This window comes from Polistes canadensis, unplaced genomic scaffold (genome assembly GCF_001313835.1).
Source record: "Polistes canadensis isolate GaletaPanama2010 unplaced genomic scaffold, ASM131383v1 scaffold_270, whole genome shotgun sequence".
NCBI lineage: Eukaryota > Metazoa > Arthropoda > Insecta > Hymenoptera > Vespidae > Polistes > Polistes canadensis.
The window spans coordinates 178,002-194,534 of NW_014569817.1; the positions used below are offsets into that span (position 1 = coordinate 178,002).

General features: G+C 35.8%; 1 protein-coding gene across 7 annotated transcripts in view; it reads left to right on the forward strand.

Moving 5' to 3' along the window:
- The window catches only part of LOC106790927 (dachshund homolog 2), a gene marked incomplete at its 3' end in the record, with an annotated part of 190,928 nt that overhangs the window by 164,471 nt on the left and 9,924 nt on the right, over nt 1-16,533 (forward strand).

Sequence of the window (16,533 nt, forward strand, 5' to 3'; positions counted from 1 at the left end):
GAGAGAGAGAGAGAGAGAGAGAGGGGGATGAAGTGGAAGGTTCCACGGCGATGCTAATGAATTCGAGTCAGACTTACCACGCCGGAAGGGTGAATTTCTCGGTTACCTGGGCAAGTATACGCGATGCGTGTAATGTTTCTGCCAGCCGAACGGAAAGAATATTCTGCGAGTCGAGAGAAAACCTCCACCCCCACCCCCACCTCCACCTCTGCCTTTACCTCTACCTCCTTCTCCACCTATTCTTCTTACTCTTCTTCGTCAACGTCGACAACGACGACGACGACGACGACGACGACGACGACGACGACGACGACGACGACGATGACGATAAGAAGAAAGGAATAAAACGCAAAGGGCTTATTTACGCGAAACGACGCTTCAGCTTAACTGGAAAAAATAGATTCGATGATGGATTATTTTCCTCTATATGGGAAGTATATAATAAAAATATAATAAAAAAAATACAAAAGAGAGAGAGAAGGGAGAAGAAGAAAAAGAAGATTGTGATCGTTAGATTTTTCGAAAGTAGATTTTACTATGGTCGAACTAATTATTATAAATATTATAATAACAATAGACCTATTTTAGAAAAAAATATTCAATGTCTCTGAATACACTATGTTAATCGTATAATGCATTTACATAATTTTTAATATAAAGATGTTGTTCATTGTTAGAAAGAATTCAGATAGAGAGAGAGAGAGAGAGGGAAACGAAAAGCTGATGAAAATAATGCACTTTGTTCCTCTATTACTTTTAGAAAAACAATCTCGTTAAACGTACTCAATGAAACCATAAAATAAACACTTGTAGAAAAATAATTTTATATATAGTGTATTAAAATAATCGAATTATGAATTTTTTTACTCTCGTTACCTTTTTTTTTTTTTTTTAATAATTTTCCTCTTTTCATTTATATACAAAACTTTACGCCATATGCTGCATATTTGCTTATAAAGATACACCGTATATATGCATGTATTTACGTATCTATGAGTACATGCTGTAAGCTAAAGGTGCATATTCGTATACAATGGCATTTTAATGTTCGCTAGCTTTCCGAGTAAAATGTTTAGAATGCCATGAGTGCCAGCAGTATGGTGGTTTGAACGCGCCACGTCGGAAAGGAGTTCGAAGAGAAAAGAGAATGAGAGTGAGTGAGAGTAAATGAGAGAGAGAAAGAGAAAGAGAGAAAGAGAAAGAGAGAAAGAGAGAGAGAGAGGAACGGTGTGTACCAACGATCTAATCGTATTTCATGGAAATACTGTAGCAAGCAAACTATAATAACCAAAGAAGGAGTAAGAAGCAAGACTAAGAGTAAGAGAGACAAAGTTTGTTGTTCTCTCTCTCACTCATTCTCTTTTACTTTTACATATATACACATACCTACTCATATACATACATATATATATATATAGAAACTCGTTTGTAACACAACATTCGTACAAGAAGGTTTACACGAGCGAGCACGTTCTGCCTACGAGAGACGACGCGAGAAATTTCGTCGTTACGGAATTTAGATGAAATTGCGCGAATTACTTGGGAACGTTCTTGTATATGTATATGTATATATATATATAGAAAGAGAGAGAGAGAGAGAGAGAAATATGTGTGTATAGTATATCACAGATGTGGTGCTTTAGCTACCAACGAGAACAGGACCATCGTCTTTGCTTCGTGCTTAATCTTTCGGGCCACCGATGACAGGTAGAAACGTTCATGTATATGTGTGTACGTGTAAGTACGCTACGTTGTATGTATTCACATGACTGCAGAGAACAAGCATGGGAATTCTAAGCGTCTTAGAAATTCTCGCGGAATGGAATTCACGATCGTGTTGTTTTAAATGTTAAAAAGAAAATCATATGTTAGATTTTGTTTTTTCCAAGCACGTGATAAACTTAAAGGAAATTTTGTTTAAAATAAATCTTTTGTGTATAAAAGAAAAAAAATAACTTATTTTCCCTTTGGGGTTTAAAATTCATAGAAAATAATTTTCGAACGAAATATAAATTAGTATTGATATTATTTGAAATATTTAATGATTTTCTTCGTTAACGTAGGCAAAAATCAAAGATAAAAGCGATAAACTTTCCCCGTAGCAAGTTACTCGTAAACCGCTATTTAAAGATCACGTTACTCCCTGCGAACGGAACCACGAATTATGCGAAAATTACACGGTGGAACGTGTAAATAAATAAAACGCGTAGCATGCGTAACAAGCAACCCATTATTACTCATGGTGTCACCCTATACTCGAGTGACGACACCAACCAGATTATTTTTCTCTTTCCTCCCACTCGCCAAACAACCTACGATATACATATTATTTTTTATTTAGTATGCTATTTATTTGAAAATACCTATACACAATGTGTAATTATTTCAGACGTAAATAAAACGAAAATATATTATATCTTGACAAAATATTAGCTTGTGATTTAAATAATTTTCATTAACAATAATTTCATCAATTAATAATGAATCCACTAAGCACAATATAATTCGCATTATATTTACAATGTATATACAGTAACATGAGTTTTTTTATCATTTCTTCATCTTTCTCTTGTATTTTACACATAACTTTGATTTTTCACAAATATTCCATCTAGATATGAAAAATATTGACTTATTGTAAATAATTCACATTAACAATAATCTGATGAATGAATAAGGAATCTACTGAATACAATGATTCGCATATATGAGTAGTAACATGAGTTCTTTGTTGCGTTCTCATATCTCTTGTATTGTACACATAAGTTCGATTTAGAATGGGACACTTGTATAGGAAAAGACAAGGCAGATCGCAGAACCCTCGTAATAGGAGTCCTCGTAAAGTAGCATTCCCGTTGTAAGTCCTTCTGTCGGCCAGCCGAGTACACCATCTACTACATAGGCTTTCTATTATGCATGCGTCCCTTATTGGCAGTAAACGTGCTCTCACCCTACTCTCTCCCCGTTCTACTTGGAATTACGGTCGTAAGCATATTTCCAATTATAACATTGCAAGGAAAAGCCACACGGACAGACGGAGAATCTCATAAATTATGTTGTAACCAAGGAAGAACAACCAAATCCAGAGTACCAACGACTACGATAAAACATCCCCTCTTACACTACCACCTTCTTCAAAATCCTCTACCCACCACCCTCACCCCACCCCCATGATCTGAGTTGTAACCCTATTGCTTCAAATAATAAGACGGGTAAGTTGTAACTTCAAAGGGGTTGCTTCGATTAAAGTTAAGAAAAGATATTCCAATAGTATTCGATAATTAAATTTTAAATATGGAAAATCAAACGTTAAATAATGATGGATAATTCTTTTTGTAACTAAATAATTTTGATTACGATAAAATATTAATATTAGATATATATATATATATATATATAACAGTTGCATTAAATATCAATTTTATTTGAATAAGCAGAGATCATTCAAAAGGGGTTGTTTCAATTAAAGTTAAAAAATGAACCTATACCTATAATATTCGATAATTAGATTTTCAATATAGAAAATTAAACATTAGATGTATTTACTAATTAAAATAATAGTACCATAAAATTTGATCTCCGCAATAGAATTTAATTAAGGTTAATTTATATTTAGTAGATCATTCTCATAAATCATCGAAAATATTATAGATAGAAAATATGAGTTATATTGGACAATGATCGTATGGGTCTGAAGCAGATAACGCTAGCAGTATCCTTAAATTTAGATTTGTCATAAAGGGAATTAAGGGTATGTCCTGCAAATATGTTCATCAAGGACACCACGTCAGCCATGGTTGTTGGTGCGTTGAGCTGCTTCGAGCCCATTCGCCATTACCAATTTGGCATCGAGAATGGTCCATAGTCATTAATGGGTCGTACGCGTTAACGATTATGTTTCGGCTGTAATCATTGGACCGATTGTCACGATCGTCGCCCTAATAGACCCTGATGGGGAGAGAACGCGCGAACTCGATGACGATGATGGCGCGACGATGCCTCTTTATTACACCATCCTAACTATCTCTCTCTCTCTCTCTCTCTCTCTCTCTCTCTTTCTCTCTCGCTCCCTTTGATGCTCCTTTTTTTTTACAAATTCCATCAAAAGTTATGATAATATTTATTTAAAGAAAAAAATTTTCCAAAATTTTATATTCGGATAAATATAATACGATTTTTATCGATGATATTTATAACCTTTTACAGTATAATTACTTGCCTAATTTGTTCTCTGCCAATTCTGATTAAATTTTCCTGATTTTTTGATTCGTTGTGTTCTAGTTGTAAGAAAAAATAGTTTTGACATGCAAGAGATGAGTTCATAATTCGAAGGGTTAACAGTATGCAATTGAATTTTTGTTTTTATATAAATCTTGTATAAATTTATTAGAGAAATTTCATGGCTCAAAATCAAATGGTTTAACGATTAGATAATTCAAACGTTAAGAGAAAGAGAGAGATATAAGGATGGTAGAAAGGGGTGAAGATCGCAAGGATAGGAAAAGGGAGAGAAGGTTGAAGACGGCGGATCTAAGACGTTCGCGGTTTAGAAGAGAAGAGCACGATCTAGGGGGTCCTTCTCCGTAATTACGCTAACCGCAACCGCCAAACACTACTACTACCGATAGGAAGTAAGGGTTCTGGAAAGTGCCTTAACGTCTTCTCGAATCCTTAGCCCTTCCTCTCATGACTCTCAGTATCTTTAGACAAGGAATTAAAGCTGGAGACTAGAACGATTAGGACGTTTTGCTAAATAAATCAACGAGAACAAACTACGAACATTAAATATATATATTTTGTGATTGGTTTGAATCTTCAGTAATAAAAAGACAAAATATGAGAAAAGAAATATAAATATAGAAAGAAGAGTAAGTGTTCATCTTTTTACGCGAACGAAATCTGGTTGATCGATAAAGAAAAGAAAAGAAAAGAAAAGAAAAGAAAAACTGAACAATCTTTAAATCCGATCTACAAAGATAGCAGATCGACAGGTGATCGAATCGATTCGTCACTCGTGACGAATTCGCCAAGTGAAAAAGCGACTTTATCAAGGTAGAAAGAGATGGGTTGAGAAAAGGAGAGAAAAAGAGAGAAGGAAAGAAGGAAGGGGGTCTGAAAGCGTTTCGTATGCGTCCTGCACGAGCAAGGGCCCTCTGGCTCGTATTCAAAGCGTGCACCAACGTCGCTCCATCTCGAGGAATGCGGCAATCGATTATCACGCTCCTGCATATCGATACTACCGTCCAATACCAGTACAGAAGTGTGAGAGAAAGAGACACGCGTATATATATTCTAACCTTCTCTTGCATGGACCAACGCTTATCTTTCTCTCTCTCTCGCGCACACACACACACACACACACACACACACACACACATACGATCTTTCTCTCTCTCTCCCTATGTTTCTCTTTCACTCTTTGGACCTGGCCACACGCACACGCCGCGAACTAATGACACCGTCTCGTATAATACTCGTGCCTCGAATATCATCGTCCCGATATTGCCACCGCGAGAGATTAATGTTTCGTCCTCACCCCAACCCCCTAATCTCGAGCTCACTCCATCGCCATCGTTTTCCTCCTTTCTCCTCTTCGACTCTACCCTTCGACTCTACCCTTCGACTCTACCCTTCCTACTCTCTTCTCTTCTCCTCTTCTAACTGTGTTTCCTATCCTAACTGGACACGTCTCGTCTATCAACGATGAGATAATAATCGTATATTTTTGTATTTTATTTTAATATAATATATCCTATCATTTAAACGAATGTCATATACATTGAAACGTTTTATAATTTGAAATTCGATGATTTGTATAGAAATCTGATATATCTTTATGTTTTCTTAAAAAGGAATATTATCGAGAATATAATACAAATGAAAAGTGTAAAAATATTGAAATAACGCGATAGGTTTAGAAGCTCGAAAGCGATTTTGGAGTACTCTGGAGAAAGTTCGAGACAGGTGGAGAGTTTCCTGTGCAGAACGGTTAGTAAGTAGTAATAGTAGTTCGTCCAGCATTCTGGAGTGGGAACGATAATGGTAGCTATTAACGAGCCGTAGCGGGCGCGAAAGCACCTGAGCCCAAAATATCACTGCGATTAATGCAATTACAGCTTACAAGTCCCTTCGGTTCTAAGACCTCGGGTATTACTAATTCAATGTACCTTCGTTTAAGGAGAGATGCGTTTTCCAGTACCAGAACTCGAACGTACTGACTTATCGAAGGGGTCAACCACCCCATTTCGAAACTACCCCGACAATCGATAACGGAGGATTCAAAAACTAGCATAACTTGTTAAACTCTGTTCTTTTATAAATACAGATTTTTATAATTATTCGTATCTTTATATTTAAAAGTTACAAAAAAATAGTTTAAGAATTGAACTTGATTTATATATATTGATATATATATATATATTAATTTGTATACATTTTATATACGATATATTTTTCTGAAAATGGGCAACCTAATGGTATTGGCATAGAAAAATGATTAAATCGAATAAATATATTTATAAATCAGTTGGTACCATTCTGTACAATTCAATATAGATTAATAATAATAAATATATCTCTATTTTCTCTGAATACATATCTAAATTTAAATAAATTCGGCTAAACGTAATCAAATAACGTGTGTTTAATCTCGATTAAAATGAATTGAAACATCCTAACAGTAAACGAGAGCAATATGAAGAGTAACCATAGCATGGAGGGGGATATAGTTAAAGGGAGAAAGAGAAAGAGAGAAAGAGTGAGAAAGAGGAGGAAAGAGGGGGTAGGGGTGAGTTGGAAGGGCTAGGATCTCCACGTTCGCACTCGGTGCCGACACTCCGCACCACCACCCACCCTTCCTCGCTCTCACGGCTCGCTTATTGTTCACGTTAATTGATGCGTTATGTTTGATGCCGTTGTGATAGCCATTGTACGCGGGGTGTCCACTGATAACTGAGTTACCGACTGCGGCGGCCAGAGTGCACTCAAACCTAATTATCTCGACCCAACTGCGACTGGCGCATTGCGTTGCTCGACGTTTCTCGTCTGCAACGTTCAACCGATATGCCGTTGATCATCGCACGATCGAATGCAAAACACTATACCTATTATCGATCGATACAGTACACACCGATCTTCTTCTTTCAGATTTTTATCCGATCTAACAAGTGACAACATTATTCTATAAGATTATTTGTAGTTGGTTAGCATGTTAGTGCATTCAAATCACTTTTATATCATCTTCGGGAAGAGAAAAGGTGTATGTGTATTTTTATATTACGCTAAGAAAGAGTGGCGAGTGGTGGGAGGAAGGAAGGGTGAGAGGGAGGACATTAAAGTAGGCACAAAGCAAGCCGACGGAGAATAAGAAGAAGAAAGAACGAGAAGAAGAAGAACGAGAAGAAGAAGAACGAGAAGAAGAAGAACGAGAAGAAGAAGAAGATGAAGAAGAAGGGTCGAAAGAAAAAACCCCGTGTTAGAGATACCCCGTGTTAGAGATACCCCGTGTTAGATGAGTGAGAAAAGAGTTGAGTTGGTCCGGAGAAGGGGGTAGAGGGCACTCGCACGGAACAAAGAACAAACTCTCTTGGCACTCGTGATTAGGCACCGGTTCTTCCCAATTAACCGGTCGAAGGTGCTTTCGTATACACACGCTCGTATCGTAAATTTGTCTTTTTTACGCAAGCAAGAGAGAGAGAAAGATGACGAAAACGGAAGCTACGCGTCGATAAATTGTAAAAATCAATTTTCTACATGAGGACCAAGTTCTTCTTTATCTTTGTTCTTTTTCTTCTTTTGTCGTATTTTTTCCACGATTGGTTAGAAAGAGAAAGAAAAGGATCTCATGTTAGGCGGGATCCCTTTTTTAACGAAGAATACCCATATTCGGGTATTCGGGATATTTCTTTGTTGCGCCCGTCGCAAATGAAAACTTTTACGATCGGACGGCGAATCGTGGATCTCTTGGTAATAATTCGATCGTAAGATTTACCGTTCACTCGTTAAAACGTCCTCGTATTCAAGTTTTACGTTGATTCCGAACTCCTGGAGAGACGTAAAGAAAGCTTAGTCCTTGTAGACGAATATCCGTTCTTTTTCCTTTCCCTTTCCCTTTCTTCCTTCCTTTCTTTTTCACCGAATATGCATAAATAGAAATATCATTATTTCTAAGTCATCTAAAAAAATTTCAAAATTGCATTATATTGATAAATTTTAACTAATTGTCCCAGAAACACAAGAAAACAAATATAATTAATTTTCTTCCCATTTGTGATTTGACGGAGAGAAAACAAAAGGAAAAAGAAAAGATATCGCCAAAATAAAAGAGGAAAAAAAATATCAGAAACGACCACAGGTGAAATTTGCGAGTGAAGATAACGAAGCACGCTAAGGTAGACTTGTGGTGCTTTATGATGGAAGACGTGGCTCGCGTGAGACCGATTTCGCGAGTCCGTAAATCTCTACCATTGCGTTTTACACCGTATGAACGAAAAGTAAAATAAATAGTAGAATTACTCAAGAGAAAGAGAGAAAAAGAGAGAGAGAAAGAGACTAGATGTATAATTTTTCTTTTACATCGTGTAACTTCGATGCTACAGACGTTACTCATCCTTTTTACTATTGTTTTTTATTTATTAACATAATCTCGTCAAACGAGTATCAGATGAATTCATTTGTCTGTTCTACTTTTTATTTTCTTCTTACACGAAATTTTATGTAATTGCTAAAAGTAATAAGCTTTTGTAATCTAATAGGACAATAAATAATTTTTCTTTCTCTTTCATACATATCGCAGAAAATTACATTTCGTTGGTTGTAAAGGGAGCGTCGTAAAAATCGTAACGTCGTAGTCGACAACACGCCGACTGCGGGACGATGAAATTGCAGTCGGCCCTCCGCCTATCTGTTGGCCATCAAGATCGTTCCGCGCTTGATAGACCCTTTGTAAAACGTCATACTACGAGCTTTTATGCTCTCGTTCCTAGGAGAAAGAAAGAAAGAAAGAGAAAGAGAGAGAGAGAGAGAAAATAAAGGGTGCAATCGTTCACCACCCACTCGCTCTTTCCTTTTTTTTTTTTCGTTATTCTTATCGTACATACTATTGTACCTATGCTATATGTACAAAGTAAAAGCAAGTTTACCCACAGCGATTAGGATCATTCTTTTTTTTTTTTTCTTTTTTTATTTGTATACGTGCCTTGCGCAAATTGATAAACCAAAATGATTTTTTATTATATGAAATATATGAATACAATTTTATTCGTTTATTTTAAAATAATTGTAGGATTTTTAATGGGAAAAACACAGTTTTATTTTAATCTCTATTACAAAACGCAGAAGCTCTCTCCTTCATCGCTCAATACTTATTCTTTTCTTTGTCGCTCGTGCATTCATTCGTCGCATCCAGAACATCCTTTATTTCGACCGTTGTATTCGCTTACTTAAAATCGAACAAATGTCTATCGTCTTATGCTAACAAACCAGCGTCTTTGTCGAAAGATCTAAAAGATAAGACGGCGACGCTTATCGTCTCCTACATAATTTCTTCTTTCTTTTTCCACGAAAATAAATATATATTAATTACACGATTATATATATGAGAAATTTTGTAATTATCTATTCATCTGTATTATTTTCCGTTTGTAATTTGACATATAGAATGTTAAGAATTAATAGATTAACATGACTTTTTTTTGTTAATATTATATAATATTCTATTGATTAATACGAACGATTGATTATGGTAAAAGGAAATAGAAAAAAAAAAAAAAAAGGAAGGGAAGGTATTAAGAAAGGGCAAAAAATATCCTTCGAGTTGGAGTCCTTCGAGGTATCGATGTATCGACGGGGAAAGCGGTTTCATTAACAGAATGGTCACGTTACACCGGTACGAAGCACCGTGACGGCACGGCCGGATATTACTAGGGCAATTTCATATAGATATATATACGCGAACGCTATACTCTAATACCTACCACCGCGTGCGTGCGACAACGACGAAGACGATGACGACGATGGGAAAAGATCGACGATGAATAAGTCCGGTATGAGACGTTCTTATTTTTTCTTTTTCTCTCTCTCTCTCTCTCTCTCTCTCTCTCTCTCTCGTTGTCTTTATTTCTTTCTCTTTCTTTCTTTTCGTGGCTTACATCTCGAGAAGGGCTTCTTCTTTTTCTTCTTAACTTTCTTGATACTCGCTAGCATCACCCTGGCTTCGTTTCGTAACGAATTCTCGTACAATACTATTTGCTTTTTTTCTTTTTTTTTGGACAAATTTGATCGTTGTATTTATTATTCACGTGATGATGATTCATTTCTTTTTGTTTTTTTATTACTAACATAGGACTCCAAGACGAAGAAGGAAAAGGAGATCCTTAATAGACCGAACGGAAGATCGTGTTTCGAAGTAATTAGTATTCTCTCAGTCTCACGCCATCTGCTTCGACATTTTATGATAAATATCTGGCACCATATTGGATTTCAAAGAAACATTATTTTAAGGATACTATCGAAATATCTTGTATAACTCATTCATTCGAGTAACCGTATAATTGCGTGTCCATTAGATTGACATTGAGAAATATTGAGATATCAATTTTACGTATTCTCGCGATGAAGGTTTTGAAAAAATTCACGCAATATACTGAAGAAGATTGGAAGAAAATAACAGGGATAATTTTCTATAAATAATTGAGCGTGTATATGTTTGAAGGCAACAAAATGAAACGTGTATTCAGTTCTAAAGGCGACATTGATTGTCGAGAGCTTTGCTTGGTAAATAATTGTATCAAAGGCTCTTTCCATCTCTCTCTAGAAAATTTTAATCGTGACTTCGATACCAACCCTCCTCTTTCCCTACCGAAGAAAATCATCGAAGCATTATATGTTGTTTCCTCTCAAGTAGGTATAACCAGTATCGTCTGGCGTCGGCCATCGTTTCTCTCATCATTCACCCTCTCTCTCTTTCTCTTTCAACCTTGTTTCTTCCCCCTTTCTTCGAAATTGTAATATTTGCCGACAATTACCGAACGATCTACCCCTTTAATACCACCAAACGAAGGCCAAGACACGTTCGAGAAATCGATCCAATCTAACATTTCCTTTCTCGATACACATTAAAGGTAACTCTATGAAATAGAAATGAAATAAAAATGAACTTAATATAATAAAATAAAATTTGATCAATGAACTTTATTTAATGAAATTAAATGAATCAACTAACGTATAACCTTTAATATTATTATCAATACATGTGTATGCCATTTTCCTAAGAATTAATAAAAATTTGAAAATGCATAAATAACGATGGATAAGGAATAACAGGAAAAGGAGGAAGATAAGGGGGAGGATATCTTTCCGTTTACGATAAGACCCATTCCTTGATCATACGAGTCGCGTGATCCATCATAGAACTCAGCACTCGGCTTGGGTGTCTCGCTAACGGCCTGAGTAATTACGATCAGTGATCGTCAACCTCTCTTAGGTAATATATTCAACTACTACTTTTCAAATGAACCAAGCCTATTCTTTAAAATAGAAGGAAGAAGATGAAAAAAAATGTTTAGATAATTAATATATCAAATATAGTATATTTTCATTGGAACATTATCGTATCAATCATATAGATTAAAATCGTTTTTTAAGGCAAATAGTGTGCGTACGTATAGGTGTGTGTAAAGTGAGCACCGTGATGATATTTACTAAGATATCGGACAAAAGGAGGAGGAAGAGGTGGAGGAGGAGGAGGAGGAGGAGGACAGCCGGCCATTACTTTATTGCTCTCTATCTCTTTCACTTTTTCTCTTTCTCTTTCTCTTTCTCTTTCTCTTTCTCTTTCTCTTTCTCTTTCTCTTGAGGAGTCTTGCGAAGCAAGGAAGAAGAAACAAGGAACGTGGCACGAGTCAATCCCGCAAACACCTTCCGGTAACACGAATAAGCGGCTTGGTTCTTCTTCGGAGGAAACGTAGGGGCGGCTCCCTTGGCTAGCCCGTCCCTACTTCCGAAGAAATACGTCTCCATTAGGCTATAAACCTTTCGCCACGATAATACCTAGCATTCTAAATCCTTGTTAGATAGGCGATACAGTCTCGGACCTTCAGACTTCGAGCTAGCTAGTAGGTAGGCCTAATTTTTCGTCGACACGATTAATGGTCTCTCCTTTTGATTCTTCTCATTTTCTTATCTTTCATAATAGAACTTTTAAAGACGCCTTTTGCAAAATATTAACATATCGGTTTTAATAGAACTTGTAATTTAATACAATCATCTCTTCTATTTCTTCTTTCTTCCTATGAAGTCGATAAATACAATGTCTTTTTTTCTTTTGTAATAGATTTTGTAAGAGAGTAATAAATAAATATAAATATTCTATTATTACGTGTTTATTTTTAAAGGCCAATCATTTTAATTGCTTTTGGTAGAAATAATTTCGTTTTATTTTCTGATAGTTCTAACGTTAAAAATAAAAGGAATAATAGAATTTAATCGGCAATTGATATTATATTTTAAAAAGAAGAATTTCAATGTTTCCATTTATTATTTCTTTATTATTATATTTCAAATAGAAGAATTTTATCCGACCAATGAAAATTGTGTTTATTAAAGAAGAAAAAGAAATATGAAAGAAATAAAATTAATATGTATGTATGCGTGTATGCATGTATACATTGAAGGAATTAAATTTTTAAAGTTCCCTCCCACGTGTGCCGGAAAGTCGCATTCCGCGAGTCCCTGAGACATACACTGGGACAGACCGTACCTCCCCCTTCTTCTTCTTATCCTCCTCCTGCTCCTCCTCCTCCTCCTCCCTTTTCCCAAGGGAGCCAATATTAATTCCCATAAATTTCCTTTCAACGGATATGGATACTCCCATCCTCTCGACTAAGAAGCAAAGCTGACTGTTTGCCTTTTAATCCAAGTATGCAAAGAACGTTATTCTTTTCTTCCGCCAACACTGAAAGAGAAAGAGAAAACGAGAAAGAGAGAGAGCTAAACGCATTCTCGAGATAGAAAGCAAGCAAGAAAGAAAGAAAGAAAGTGGTTATTGGGGGTCTTGAAACATTTAGTAGAACTTTGCATTGTCGTATGGGAATAAAGAGAAAACGTTTTCGGCTGATTTATTTTTTTTTATCTTATTGTTAAGATACTTTACCTTAAAATACAAAAAAAAATAGAAAATATTCTAATTTTTATCCTTGCAACGAAAAAAAAGTATACAGATATTATCTTTACTTTTACGTACGTAGAAAGAAAAATAGAAAGATGATGAAGAAGAAGAACTTAAAGTACTTGAAAATGTACTCGAGAAAAAAGTACTTTAATAGCAAAGAGAATTTTCATAATACCGTCCAATTCAAAGGAAGAAAGAAAGAAAGGAAGAAAAAAAAAGAGACATTCGTAAAACGAGAATAAAGAAAGAAGTGGAACAGGAAAAGGGTTGCGTAAATCTTTGAGAAAGAGAGAGTAAAACCACACACGAGCGTTTGAATTCTCGAAGGGGTTTCTCGTGGGATCCCTCAGTTGGTATTATATACACCACCTACAATCCTCTCTGTTTATACAATGTAATGGCTTGTAGGAGCATTGTAGGAAATTTAAACGACGTATCCACAGTTGTCGCTCATGCTTCACGATTCCCTTTCGGCATTCGTTTGGCACTTTATCACGCCCCTAGATTGCAGCATTAAACATCCAGCAAAGGGAATTTCAACCCTTACATGAGAGATCGTCTTCAAAGGATTTCAATTTGTCTTATGCGATACACTACAATTCTTTTTTTCTTTTTTTTTTCTATATATTCTATATATTTTTTTACGGAATCGATTAAGAACAATAAGAAAGAAAAAATTCATTAATTATTTGTTCATAAGAATTGATTAGAATTGAATCGATAAAATGTCAAATAATAGGCTAAGAAATTTTGATGGGATCTCGTATCTCGCGTCAATCGACATCGATATATTGAAAAGACGTCTTTTGGGTTGCGTCTACAATCGGAAAGACATTCGATAGCTCGCTTATTTCGAGGCGGCTGCGTTTATTGGCCATAACGGATATTGCTTTCTGCCAGAAGGTAAACGGGATGGAAAGGAGAGGAGAGGAAAGGAGAGGAGGATAGGAGAAAAGAAAGAAAGAACTTTAAATTATTTTTTAGATGAATGTAAAAACAAACGATATGAACATTTCTAAATATTTCTATCTTATACTTGAGAGATAATATTTCATATCAAAAAATAATATTATCTCTCTCTATCTATTTAACTTAAGTTTAGAAAAGTAGAAGAGAAAATGAATGAAGATGTGAAGATGGGGAAAATAATAAAGAGGTGTGAGGGGAGGAAAAAAGAGGATATTTTATATACGCAAGGTATAAACAAAATAGAAGAGGAATTGTTTTGACCGGTTATTATTAATACGCGTTCCTTTTTTCTTTCTTTCTTTTTTTTCTTCTTGTTTTTTAAATAGAAAAAGCCATATAAGAAAAATTCTGCATAGTAAGCTGCTAGCGAGAAGTAAACGAGAGAAACGTACGAGGAACGACACATAAAAACGTCTCGTTTATCGCAGAGACCTTCCGGGTGGGGATTTTTTTTTTTTTAACACAGAACCCAGCGCGCGTTATCTCTTCTCGCGTTGAAGTATAAATAAAGTCGCATTTCCAAAGCAGCAACAGCAGCAACAGCAGAAGCAACACTAACTTCGTCGTCGTCATCCTAGTCACCGCGAAACTAACATCTGGCGATCGTTGTTGGTAGCTGTACGCCCATTCAAGTGAGAAATCATATGAGAAAGAAAGAGAAAGAGAAAGATCGTTCAGGGATAGCGTCGCTCGATCGAGCCTCCTTTTTAATTGATATCGATCGGCCATGCTGTGCGAAGTGTGCATAGATTATGCGATATCCGTGTCGATGTTTATTCAACTAAAAGCCAGGAGTAACTCACTTATTTTTTCTTTTTCTTTTTTTCTCTCTCTCTCTCTCTCTCTCTCTCTTTCTCTTACTCTTACTTTCATCTCATTCACGTTTCCTCTCTCTCTTTCTAACCTGTTCTATCAAAAAAAACAGGCACCCTACTGTTTTCTTTCTCTTTCTCTTTCTCTCTTTCCCTCTCTACTCTTACTCACTTCCGGGAACTAACATCAGTGTTGCTCTTTTTATCCAAGAGAAACGTCGATGAGAATTCTCGAGAACGACAACGATGATGTTTCATTTTTCCTACGTACACGGTTTTCCCTAAATATCGATGAAAAAGGAAAGTGAGAGAGAAAGAGAGAGAGAGAGAGAGAGAGAGAGAAAGAAGGGGAAGAGTCGAAGAGCGATCACTGGGGACGAGAAAGACCCTCTTTTTCGTACTCAACAAAGAGAGAAAGAAAGAGAGAGAGAGAGAGAGAGAGAGAGAGAGAGAGGAGAGGTGTTTCAGCTTATCGTGTTTGTGCGTTTAATATCGTTTTTTTCTTTTTATTCTCTTTTCCTTTCTGTTCTCACTCTCTCTAACTCTCTTTATTTTCGTCGTTTACCGTCATCGGACTTTCCTAGATGCGTGATGGTCGCTGTGCAAAACGCAGGGTCCATCCCCCAAGGAGACATACGGTAGTTTAATGGTGATTTTTTGTTAGCCTACGCGAGAGTACATCTTTATATACACATATATATATGTGACGTAAACTTTTTCTTCCGTGAAATATAAAATAACGTGAGATAATATAAACGCTACGTAATTATTTTATTAAACGTTATTTAAATAATGGCAGTAGCATTTTCCTGGAAAATAATATTTGAAAATTAATTAAAGATATTAAGTAGAATAATAATAAAAATAATTTGGTCGTCTTCGAATGAAATCGATCACGATAAATACGCGTGTACATTTATCAATACCATAGAAGTTTCGTGATAATTTTATTTGAAATTATTAAAATAATATTTATAGAACTATTTTGAAAAATAATTTTTCGCGATTTGATAAAAAAGAATAATAATATGAAAAATAAAAATAAAAATAAAGAAATTCATTTCGTCTTCTTCTTATTCTTCTTCGATGAATCGAGTCGATCGTGCTGAACACGCGTGTAACGCGATATCCATATATACCTGGTGGTGTACACGTTCAAGATGCCGATCACCAGGGAGGTCGGCCGTCTTCCACCTGCCATCATTTCGTAGACTATCCTTTTTTTATTTTTTTATTTTTCTTTATCTTTCTCTCATTCTTCTTCTTCTTCTTCACTTCTTCTTTTGCTTCTTCTTCTTCCTCTTCTTCGGCATCTTAAATTACAAACTAGTGGAGATCCTAGAACGAATCTATTCGATGGATTCCTTTAGAAAATAAATCGAAAAATCGTTTCGTTTGTCAATGATTTTTACGGTAGGTAGAGAAAAAAAACCACCACCACAAGAAACCTAAAAAGAGTAGCTTAGAAATCGCGTTACATTCACATCAAGCTAACCCCGTCCACTTCAGACCACCCTTCCATCCCAGAAGGAAAAGGTTTTCGAATCTCCCCTCCTCAACTGATTTTTTTCGTTAGGTCACACG